Source organism: Amia ocellicauda, chromosome 19 (genome assembly GCF_036373705.1).
Source record: "Amia ocellicauda isolate fAmiCal2 chromosome 19, fAmiCal2.hap1, whole genome shotgun sequence".
NCBI classification, from domain to species: domain Eukaryota; kingdom Metazoa; phylum Chordata; class Actinopteri; order Amiiformes; family Amiidae; genus Amia; species Amia ocellicauda.
Genome location: NC_089868.1, coordinates 1,199,959 through 1,212,270, shown reverse-complemented (window position 1 = coordinate 1,212,270; position 12,312 = coordinate 1,199,959).

Genomic DNA, 12,312 nt, shown 5'->3' with positions numbered 1-12,312 from the left:
AACTACCACTCAGAAATAAAAAAAAGAGGTGAGGTCCAGGGAATCAAAGCTAGAAAGAATAGATTACACAGTATATTGGGGTACAAATACAATAATGGGTCCCTTGAACATATCATCAGATTGGCCAAACCACTAACATAAACACATATTACTGATGACAGCAACATAGGCAACATGCAAAAGTCCAAAAACTCTTCCAGTGGTGCCACAGTCCCCAAACGTTCAATTGTCCATCCACAGTAAAATCAGTAAATCCCAGATGAAAGGTGGAAAACCCAAGCGCCAAAGAAGTCAGCAACAAATACCCAAAAGGTCAAGTCCATATCTTGTCAACTCCCAAAAGTAGATTCTTGAAGTTAAAAAAAAAACAGATGGTGATTCGCTCCTCCAGAAGAAAACCAAAATAAAAACTCCGTTGGCCCCAGAAAATGAAAAGTTCTTCTTCTATGGAGACATTACTGTCTTTGGCTAGCACCAAAAATAAAAAAACAAACATATACACAGACCAGATAGCCCTTCTCTATTGTTCTCCCAACAGCGATTCCCCATTTCCGCCCCATCTTGGATCAGAGACGCCTGAACCGCCACCTCAGGGTGGCTCAACCTGCAAACCATGTCCCAGGCCATCAGGCCCGGTGACTGGTTAATTTCAGTGGATCTGAAAGTTGTTTACTTTCACATCCCTATTGCGCAGATGCACAGGAAGTTCCTCCGCTTCACCTAAGAGGGCCGAGCGTTCGAGTTTGCTGTTCCCCCCTTCGGCCTGTCACATCTCATAGCAGAATTCCAAACTATTTGGCCTCTTCTCGGCGCCATCCTCCCCAAAACTGTCACTTTGATGCAAACCAGTTCCAAGCTGATGAGCTAAGGAAATCTGATAACTTTGGGGGGGGAGAGGTCTTCTTTAGATCAGTGCTTCAGCTCAGAGCCCAAATGCTCTTATCCAAATACACCCAACATAACGCTACATACCCCCTTTCTTGAATGGGACTGAGGTCGACTAGGACGTTATCCCCTTCAAGACAAAATAAGACGTTAAGCATTTATCTCAATGTTATGTAACAGAATTCAACAGTGGACTTCACCATTCATGACCCCGAGAAATCAAAGAAAAAAACGAATAGTTCATTATTTAAGCAGAATGTATTCCAATCAAATTGACAATCCTATACTAGCACATATACAGGTTACATATTATAACACAAGTACATTAAAACAAAAAAACAATTGGTATTAGTATTACTCAGGATTGAGTATGGTTACTGACGGTAACCAATAGGTGGAAGTTGATTAATAGAGGGAGGTGACTGGGAATTCAAGTGTTATTCAGGCACCTGACCTTCACTATATCTATAATAGTTGGTAGGGACCTGGGTTTGAATGGTTGGCTTACATGGTAAGCTGGTGCCCCCTTTAGGGACATGCACAAAAATGGTCTCATTGGGAAGTTGTACCTTGGTGGCTGTATCATATCGGTCATTCAATTCCACTTGCTTTGGTGATTGAACTTGAGCCCACAACCTGTTCAATAGATCCTGACCAATGATCAACTTCTCTGTTTCAAATTTGGAAATATAAACTGGATGAACCAACTTAATCTTCCCAAAGGTGAACTCTAACAACGCCTTTCGAGTGAGCTGTGCCTTACTCTCTGTGTAACTTGTAATGTTCACACTACAAGCTTCCACTTTCAGTCGTTGGTCTGAGGTTTCCATAATTTGTTTCAGTTCGCCAAATGTGGTGGCAGACATTAAACAAATATCAGCCCCAGTGTCCAACAAGGCTTCACACTCCCACACATTCTCAATGGTCACTTATATGTAAACTTGCTTGGCTCTGCCTCTCTGTGTCAGATCACCCAGTAACATCACCAAAGGTTCAGCTTGCCTGCAGGCAACTTCCCCCACTGGGAGGTCCCAGTGGGCTGATGTGTCAGAGAAACCCCCCTGCTGTTCCTCACATCCAATCAAAAACACGGAGGCGGGGACAGGGGGTGGTTCCAGAGCTAGTCATGCCTCAGGTGGCGAGTCCGGCCCTTTACCCTGGCTACTAACTTCCAGTTTGGGAAGAGGGGGCAAAGGGAGCAGAGCTAAGCGTAGCAGTAGCTCAGAAACTGCAACATTGCTCAGAGACTGAGTTAACCCAACTGGGTTAGGAGCAGATTTCTTTCCTTTATACTTTTTCTTGTACCTTGTTTTACTTTTAATCCACTTGGGATTTTCTTTCTTTTTTTTATTGTAAGCCTGGGTGTCTTGGGTTCCATCCTTGGGAGGTTCTTTCCTTCTTTGAATCTCTGTCCCCTCTAACTCCAGTGGAGAACTAGGGCTCTCAGAGCACCTTGCCAGTACTTGGGTGCTTGAATCTTTACGATCAGAGGCGCTATTGCTTTCCCAAGCTTTCTGTGCCATTTTACGAATTTCGGCTATGTTCGTATACGTTGCGTCTGCATGTAATATGATCATTTCCTTAATCGTTGGGAACAAATTAGCAACAAACAACCCTTTAAAGCTCACCTCTTCCTCGGCCCCGGGTCGATCTTGACCCGCAAAATAGGTTTTCCTAAGCTTTTCATAGTAATCACGGGGGGACTCATTCTTACCCTGTTTGATCTGGTGTGCGGCAGTCACTGCTGCCACTGGATCAATGAACCTGGAATAGTCCCTAACTAATGCTCTGCACAAGCGTTGAAAACTATCGCAGACCATGGACACTTGCCTCTCCATCCAAGAATGGACTTGGCGAGAGGTAGTTTTGCGGATTAGGAGAACCTTTTCCTTCTCCGTAGCCTCAGGATAGAAACGCAAAGCATACTTAATGTCCTTAATATACGCTTCCACATTTCCTTCCTTGTCTGCTGGGTTAAAGGTTTCACAATCTTTAGCCAGTTTGCTCAACTGGCGCATGTTAACCTTTCGGTCAGGACTCTCGGGAGAGGAAGTTCGTCTGTGCGACGAGCTTCTTACCCTGGGTGGAGAAAGACTACAGGGAGGGGTACGATCAGGACGAGGCAACCCGGGGCCTAAATGTGGAGACGTGCATTGGCCGGTTCCGGCTGTTCCTTTATGCTGTCAGGTGTCAGCTCTGCAGCCCACCGAGAGGCAGCTTTCAGGGCCCCTATTTGTTGCTTGAGACGCTCATTTTCAACTTCAGTTGATTTGAGTTCTCCCCTAAGCAACTGATTTACTCTCCTCATTTCTTCACTGTCCCTTTTTAAATGTATGACCTCGCCTTCGAGTATCTCCATTTTTACAGTGCCCAAATCTTTCTCCCTGACTGTTTTGCAAAGACGCATTTCCAAAACATCCCGGTCCTTCAAAACTATCCTTTCATTTTCAACCGCTTTACATCTGTCATTTTGCAGACCTTTTACTTGGATCAGAGTAGTTTCCAATTCAGCTTGACATTGTCTTAAATCATTTCCTAATTGCTCTCTCTGTTCAATTAAGTCCTCTTTTTCAGCATTCAACACAATGACTTGTTTTCCACAAGTATCTAGCTTTCCTTCAAATTCTAAAACCATTCCATGCCGTTTGGCTCTTTCTTCTTTCGCTTTAGGATACTTTTCTCCTAGCTTTTTCAGTTTTTCAAACTTGCTTATGCTCCAGTTCACTAACCTTGAGCTTGCAAGTGCTAAGCTAGCCATAACTTTCACCACCTCTATCGACTCTTTTTCGAGTTGCGTCGTAGTGTCGTTTACCAACTGAGTTCGACGCGACTCTACTTCAAAGTCCAAACTGCCTAGGCGTCCAAGGAATTCAGGAATCTCTGTTCCTGGTACCTTAACAATCAATGCTTCACATGGGGACATTTGGGTAATCATTGTTTTGGCTATTCAGTAACAACCCAACAGAACAGTACTCGATTAATCACCTAATGACTCTAATGCCAACGCTTAGGATATCAACAATTTATCACAAGTAACTAAAACAGACTTAACCTTTTGTGACTTTGGAAACCATACACATACCACGTGGGCAATTCTAGAGCGTCCTCTAGAGTACAAACAGTGTATCGCGCCTACAAAAGTTTTCTTGTTTCAAAACTTTGGAATCTGGATTTCTGGACAAAGCTATCCAATAACTATTACAGAAATTAGTACTTTTCAGTCTAAGATTCCTCACACGGGGCACCAATTATGTAGCGTAAGGTACACTTATAAATTTCAATTAAAGAAGTGAATTAATAGTATCACCTTATCACGAATCCTGGAATCTTGTAGAACTCAATTTCTGTAATAATTGGACACAGACACCAATTCCAAAGATATAAATTGTCAAATTTATTCAAAACAAAGACTAAATGTAGCACTACACTAATTATACAAAAGGGAAAAACTAATTAAAAATTCAACTGTAGATCAACAAATCAAAGACAAATCACTTCCGTGACCTAATCAAAGACCATGGGATCGCATATGATAACACAAATCGTTAAACAAAAAAGGTTATAAACACATTGACTACAATACCGGTTAGTAAGACGAAGGTGAGTCTCTCGTTAGTATTATTAGTCAGACATTAAATAACTACGCAGGTTAGTATTTATGTCAGGTAACTTCTCGTTATATATATATCAGTCTCATTTACGTTTAGGTGCCGAGAAAGATCCTATTATTACTTGTTACCACAATTTCCCTTAACTGATTATTATTCAATGATTAAGGATAGGCAGGGCCACCAATAATCTAATGTCTATTAACTTGTGTCAATTTCAGACTAAACAGTTAAACAGGAATGAGAAGATATTTCTCGGCGTTGACAGATTTCATTTCTAAAATTATCAACAAAACAGTTTAATGCAACACACATTTATATTTAAGAAAACTAAATGATATTACACATTCTAGAGTTATGAATCACAGATTAACATTTCTAATTGATTTCTCAAATGTCATGAATCATGAACTCCAAACTGTTAAACTTATCTGAACTTCGTCGCAGAGAGGCCTCTCTGCCTTCAGGGTCAGATAACAGCACACGGCACGAGGTCCGTGTGGTTTGGAACAAAGGCAGTCCGGTTCGGCTTTGTCCAAGAACTTCCACTCAGTCGATGCACGTGGAAGTTGGGGTTTCGCGAATGTAGTCTTTTCCAAACAGATTTTCCACTGGTTTGAAGGCTCCAAGGTTGTGCACAAAATCTTCTTTGTAAGCAGGGTTCCACCGTAGTTACTTGAAGACGAAGTCTTTGAGGAAAGCAGGGCCCTGTTTGTTCCAAGGGTCAAGTTTCTTAAGACTCAAATAGCTATTTAAATGACTGACACTTTCGTATACAGTCGACTTAGTCAATTGTCCAGCTGTATTCACTCCACTGATCAGGTGGGCACAGGCGGGCAGCGCAGTCTGTAAAGTTCTTTATTTAATAAAGTCCTTTAAAAGAATTCTTCGTACGGCTCAATCTCCTTCTCCCAGTTTAACTCTTCTGTTGCCGGCAAAGACTTGGTTGGTTTCTGGTTCCGGTTCGGGCAACAGAGCTACAGGTTGAGCTGTGGCAGCGAGTTACTGGTTCAGGTGAGAGAGAGAGAGAGAGAAAGACCGTCCGCTGTTCCTTATAGTCTGTCAGATCAATAGGTGATTGGTCCCTGAGTTCTTGAGATTGGATTTCGGTTTCAGCCCCCAGTGTCCTATTGGAGGGGGGCTTGATTTATGACTGATGTCAATCCATGCCATCTTTTGGAAATGCCGGTTGGCCTGGGTTCGTAGCTCTATGTCGGGATTTCGGCTCTCATCCACTTCAAAGAGTTTTTATCACCTACAGGCCCCTTTCTCCAGACATCTCATAGCAGAATTCCAAACTATTTGGCCTCTTCTCGGTGCCATCCTCCCCAAAACTGTCACTTTGATGCAAACCAGTTCTAAGCTGATGAGCTAAGGAAATCTGATAAGACCTCTCCCCCCCCAAAGTTCTTTAGATCAGTGCTTCAGCTCAGAGCCCAACATGCTCTTCTCAAAATACACCCAACATAATGCTACACTTTACAGATACATCCTCACCGCGATTATGCACGCTGAGTCACAGTCACTCCGACGTGCTGGAAGGCGTTCTGTTGGTGGTGGAGCCCTCACAATTTGACCCTCGGTGTGCCCCTGGGGCCAGTCTACCAGCGAGCAGTTATGACGACAGATGCCTCCAAGCAGGGTTGGGGAGCAGTCTGCGACGGACGTGGAGTCCGAGGCAGGTGGACGGAGCGAGCACGGGCCCTCCATATCAACGTCCTGGATCAACTCCTAGGATTGTCTCATTTGCTGCCAGTCCTGCGGGACAGACATCTGTTGATACTAACGGACAACACAGCAGTGGTCGCCTATATCAACAGGCAAGGAGGTCTCCGGTCGTGCAGACTGTACTGTCTAGCACGCCGTCTGCTTCTGTGGGCGTAGCCACGGTTCCGCTCCATCAGAGCAGTTCAACTCCCAGGCCTAGTCAACACGGCAGCAGACCTCCTCTGTCAGGGAGGCCCTCCAGTCTTAGAGGTGGATCTCTGCCTTGGCAGAGTCCACATGCTGCCCAGTTCTGCTGATAGCCCCTCGGTGGCCTCTCAGATTCTGGTTCCCAGACCTGATTGCCCTCCTCCACGGAGAGCCCTGGCAGCTCCCAGTGAGAGCGGACTTGTTGTCCCAGGTGCAGGGCACGCTTTGGCACCCCAACCCGGGCCTCCACCAGCTCTGGGCCTAGCCACTATTCAGTCGGCGAGAGCTCCCTCTACGAGGTCGCAGTATTCCTACCACTGGCGGACGTTTAGCACCTGGTGCCAAGCCAGCGGTCAAGACCCAATTCATTGTCCCATTGGGGTCATATTACAGTTTTTACAAGAGCTGTTGGACCAGGGCAAGTCCCTGTCCACGCTGCGGCTGTGCAGTTTTTAAAGGGAGCTCGACGGCTGCGGCCTCCTCGCACCCCTTCACTGCCCGCATGGCATCTTGATGTAGTGCTGGATGCACTTTTTTAAGCCCCATTTGAGCCACTGAACTCAGCTGAGCTCAAGCTGGTGTCACTTAAGACTGCATTTTTGGGGGAGTTACACGCCCTGTCCGTACACCCATCGTGTGTCCATTTTGCGGCGCGCAGACCAACAGTTTGTGTCTTATGGAGCACGGACACAGGGACAGGCACTTTTAAAGCAGCGCCTCTCGCATTGGATTGTGGACACCATTACCATGGTCTATGAGTCCACCGGGTCCCTGGTGCCTGAACACCTGGTGGCCCACTCGACTCGAGGTGTTGCCACATCTTGGGCCCTTTTTCAAGGCGCCCCCCTGGCAGACATTTGTGTGGCTGCAGCTTGGGCTTCACTGCTTACATTTGCCTGGTTCTACAGGTTGGACTTGACGGGATCGGTCCTTTCCATTGGGAACCCGGTGTTGGCTGCAGTCGAGCCCCAGTAGCCTATGGGCTCTGGCTCCTGCATTTTCCATCTCCCAGTCTGCCCCTGTTAAGTGCATCCTGAGGGAGCTAGTGAACCGTGTCTTCCCTTCCACTGGACTATGCCTTCCAGACGAGCACCCATGCGAGCTGCTCCTGGATTTACTGCCCTGTCGATGTGTTCCCAGGATCTGTCATGCGGCCTACAGGCACGTTGCTTTACGAGGCCACCCTGTATATAGTTCGTTCATTATGCATTGTGTCGCAGTGGTGCATGCGTCTGGCCTATACCCTGCTATGTATATATATAAATGTGATAAACAGCAGGACTGTGGCTCCATTTTACTTGTGCAGGATAGAGCTCACTGCCGCTGTTTCCAGCTGATGGCGCTCGAGTTTCGCTGCCTTGCTGTGTATATAGTTCCTTGGTCAGCAGGTCTGTGGCCCGCTCTGGCTGTGTACGCCATGGAGCAAGGGGACCGCTGCTGTTGTCCTCCAGTGGACGGTGCTTGAGTTTCTCCAGTGCCCCACTGTAGTACATAGTTAATTTATTCACACAGTAAGAGCTGTGGTTGCCCTGCGCTAGCTGCGCTATTCGGCAGGTGTCAACTGCTCCTGTGTTTCCACGTGTGGCGCATGAGCCGGCTCCTGTGCCCCGTGATGTATATAGTTAGTTTGTCACGACACAGTCAGGCTGGTGTGGCCTTGCTTCTAGTTGTGCTAGTGGAGCAAGCGGCCACAGCTATGATGTCCCACGTGTGGCGTATGAGCAGTCTCCTGCGTCCCGTGGTGTATATAGTTTGTTTGTATGAAATCTAATTGTCACCACAATAGAGCTCTACCAATCTGTAATATTCAGCTGATTTGGATGCTCCTGTGCTGTGTGCAGGCGGCATGAATGTTCCGATATATATTGTTGTTCATTTGTACAACATTGTAGCTCTGGTGTGGCCTCGCTCCTAGCTGGGACTTATGCGAAGAGTGGATGAATGCAATGTTATGGTTTGATGGTCATGGTAGAGCCTGCATAATGTCCTGCATTAGCTGCACTAATAGGTGAGAACTGCTCCCGTGCATGATTTGCTTCCTGCACCCTGCAATGTGTTTAGTTGTTATGACAGCACAGTGGAGCTGGATGCTCTGTACCATTCAGTGAACGTGATTTTCACGTGTTGCGCGGAGGCAGCATGAATGTTTCTGCTGCCACGCTGTGTATACTGTTATGTCCAGCTGTAGCTACTCGGTGAACTAGCCAGCTTTGTGTTATTCAGTGGGTCTGTGGCCCCGCTCCTGCAGGATCAAGTAGCTTGATTTCCCACGCTATATTTTGTGCAAGTAGATATACAGCCTCACTCCTAGATGCACTAGTAGAGCAGCCGGCCTTGCTATTGAAAGTGGAAGGCAAAAGAGTTGACTTCTGTAGCCCCGCTTTGTATATGCTGATTGCAGACAGTCCCCGGTAGAGCGTGACTAAGATCCTCGCTCCTGGACAGCCCAGTTTGGCCCCAAGGGGCCTTTGTGGGTCCTGTCTGGAGTTGTGTTGCCGAGGCCCCTAGCGGTACACCTCGAGGCAGGCTCCGTTATCAGCTCACTGCCTCCTCCCTTGCGACAGCTTGGTTATACAGTAACCCCTCCCCCTTGGGCAGTGCTTCCGACTTGAAAGAAAACGATAGGTTACGTATGCAACCCCGGTTATCTGAAAAAGGAAGCACTGCCCAAGGGTTACAAGGTTGCGCGGGAGTCCTAGCTCCCGACAAAAGAGGATGAATCTGCGCTGACGTCACATTTTATAGAACAGGAAGTGGAAGGGACCTGTTCTGAGTGATGCGAGCAGGGGCCAATGGCAGCTTTGATAGAATGACGTTTCGATTGGGTTCCTATGGAAGTGCGCAGAAAGCCCTCCCCCTTGGGCAGTGCTTCCTTTTTACGATAACCGGGGTTGCATACGCAACCTATCGTTCTTTATATAAAAAAATATTTTTCACTTAATTGTGGATTCGCGCATTTCACGGCACTTGAAGCTAATGTAGCTGTCCTGTTGCTGTTTCTCTCTCTGGTAACAGTACTGAGTACTCCACTCGCCTCTGCAGTGTAGCTGTTTGCACTATTCTTCTCTGTAACAGTAACCTGGCCTGCAACCCGCCCCAGATCTCTGCAACAAACATACACAACCCTCATTTTATTGTAATCATTTTAACATCAATTATTTAGACTATCATACAGTAGTAAGACTAGCCTCAATGACATCGTCGCGCTGCTCTGAGTCGCCAACGCCCTCTTCCTCTGCAGGACCTGTCGGCTCTGTGGAGGCCTCTTCTGGCGGATCCTCGCTGTCGTAATTCAGTCACTGTGGATGCCCCTTGCGCTGCTCCACCGTCTGAGCTTCCTCTTCGTCAGTAGCTGGGCTGCGCACTCTTGCTCAGTGTAGCCTCTCACTCGCTGGACCTCCTCACTTAAACATTTCATCAACTGTATCAGCTTCTCCCTGTCGCTCCAGTCACTTCCCAGTCCTCTCTGTTTCCAGTCCTTTTGACTCTCTCCCACCTGGACTCAACTGCCTCCTGCGGTTGCTTGGCACTGCTCACTGACTCAGTCGCTGCCTGTAGCGGGGGCTCATCACGGCCATCCTGTGGCTGCTGGGCCTCTTGCTGGCTTGTCACCGCCAGTCCGAGATCCCTGGAGCTTTCTTGCTGGCTCATCACAGCCTCAGTCTCGGGCCTGTCATCTTGCTCCACAGCCTAAACCACCCCAATTTGTTCTTAGGGCTCCCCCACGAGTGGGGTCTCCGCTGTCTCTCTCTCCTTGTGCGTGTGGCACATTGATTTTTTTGTTTCCTTTTCGAGAGGATGGAGATGTGGATTTGAATCTCTCACTTCTTGACACCAATGTAAGGAGACCGGCACTTTATTACAAGAACAGATTTTGACTGGAGTATATACTCTGCTGACTGACACAGAATCTCAGCTAAACTCACACTTAATCTCCAGTAAGAAAACTAAGTCGCGGGAACTGGGGCACCCCTATCTATTAACTAGTACCCTGTGAATGGCTCCCCCAATTCCTGTGCTTGGCCAACCGCTGACCTAAGTAACTAAACACTCTAAACAGTTACACAAGCATAACATAACCTGTGAACATATAGATCCCCAGTCCCAGATCGCTACAATATATATATATATATACACTCACCTAAAGGATTATTAGGAACACCTGTTCAATTTCTCATTAATGCAATTATCTAACCAACCAATCACATGGCAGTTGCTTCAATGCATTTAGGGGTGTGGTCCTGGTCAAGACAATCTCCTGAACTCCAAACTGAATGTCTGAATGGGAAAGAAAGGTGATTTAAGCAATTTTGAGCGTGGCATGGTTGTTGGTGCCAGACGGGCCGGTCTGAGTATTTCACAATCTGCTCAGTTACTGGGATTTTCACGCACAACCATTTCTAGGGTTTACAAAGAATGGTGTGAAAAGGGAAAAACATCCAGTATGCGGCAGTCCTGTGGGCGAAAATGCCTTGTTGATGCTAGAGGTCAGAGGAGAATGGGCCGACTGATTCAAGCTGATAGCAGAGCAACTTTGACTGAAATAACCACTCGTTACAACCGAGGTATGCAGCAAAGCATTTGTGAAGCCACAACACGTACAACCTTGAGGCGGATGGGCTACAACAGCAGAAGACCCCACCGGGTACCACTCATCTCCACTACAAATAGGAAAAAGAGGCTACAATTTGCACAAGCTCACCAAAATTGGACAGTTGAAGACTGGAAAAATGTTGCCTGGTCTGATGAGTCTCGATTTCTGTTGAGACATTCAGATGGTAGAGTCAGAATTTGGCGTAAACAAAATGAGAACATGGATCCATCATGCCTTGTTACCACTGTGCAGGCTGGTGGTGGTGGTGTAATGGTGTGGGGGATGTTTTCTTGGCACACTTTAGGCCCCTTAGTGCCAATTGGGCATCGTTTAAATGCCACGGCCTACCTGAGCATTGTTTCTGACCATGTCCATCCCTTTATGACCACCATGTACCCATCCTCTGATGGCTACTTCCAGCAGGATAATGCACCATGTCACAAAGGTCGAATCATTTCAAATTGGTTTCTTGAACATGACAATGAGTTCACTGTACTAAACTGGCCCCCACAGTCACCAGATCTCAACCCAATAGAGCATCTTTGGGATGTGGTGGATCGGGAGCTTCGTGCCCTGGATGTGCATCCCACAAATCTCCATCAACTGCAAGATGCTATCCTATCAATGTGGGCCAACATTTCTAAAGAATGCTTTCAGCACCTTGTTGAATCAATGCCACGTAGAATTAAGGCAGTTCTGAAGGCGAAAGGGGGTCAAACACAGTATTAGTATGGTGTTCCTAATAATCCTTTAGGTGAGTGTATATATATATATATATATATATATATATATATATATATATATATAATTGTATTGCGATTTGTACCGATATTTACCTTTTCCCACTAACGATAATGTCGGGTAAATTCATGAACTGAATTTCTCAGCCACGGCACTTCGTTTTCCCTGGCCCTTCGCCCCGCCGTTCTCGGAGACAATGACTGAAATGTTGTATATAATTCTGGAAATGAGCCCTGTGGCTACATATAAATTATATATTTATTATTATTATTATTATTATTATTATTATTATTGATTTCGTAGCAGACGCCCTTTTCCTTCTCATTGTGTCATATGATGTTATTATTGTGTGTAACTGACAAATAAAAAAGGGACTTTTGTTTGTTCACCAAAAAAAGCAATTGGGGTCACGTTTTAATATCTGAAAAGAGGCCCTATAATACAGCGCTGCCATGCAGGTAAAAGCGGTTTCTTTTCCAGCTAATAACAGTATGTGTTTCTCCTTCTCCAACAGCAATTACCATACACAGCCAACATACGTATCTTACTTTAAAGTCCTCCAGTGCAGGT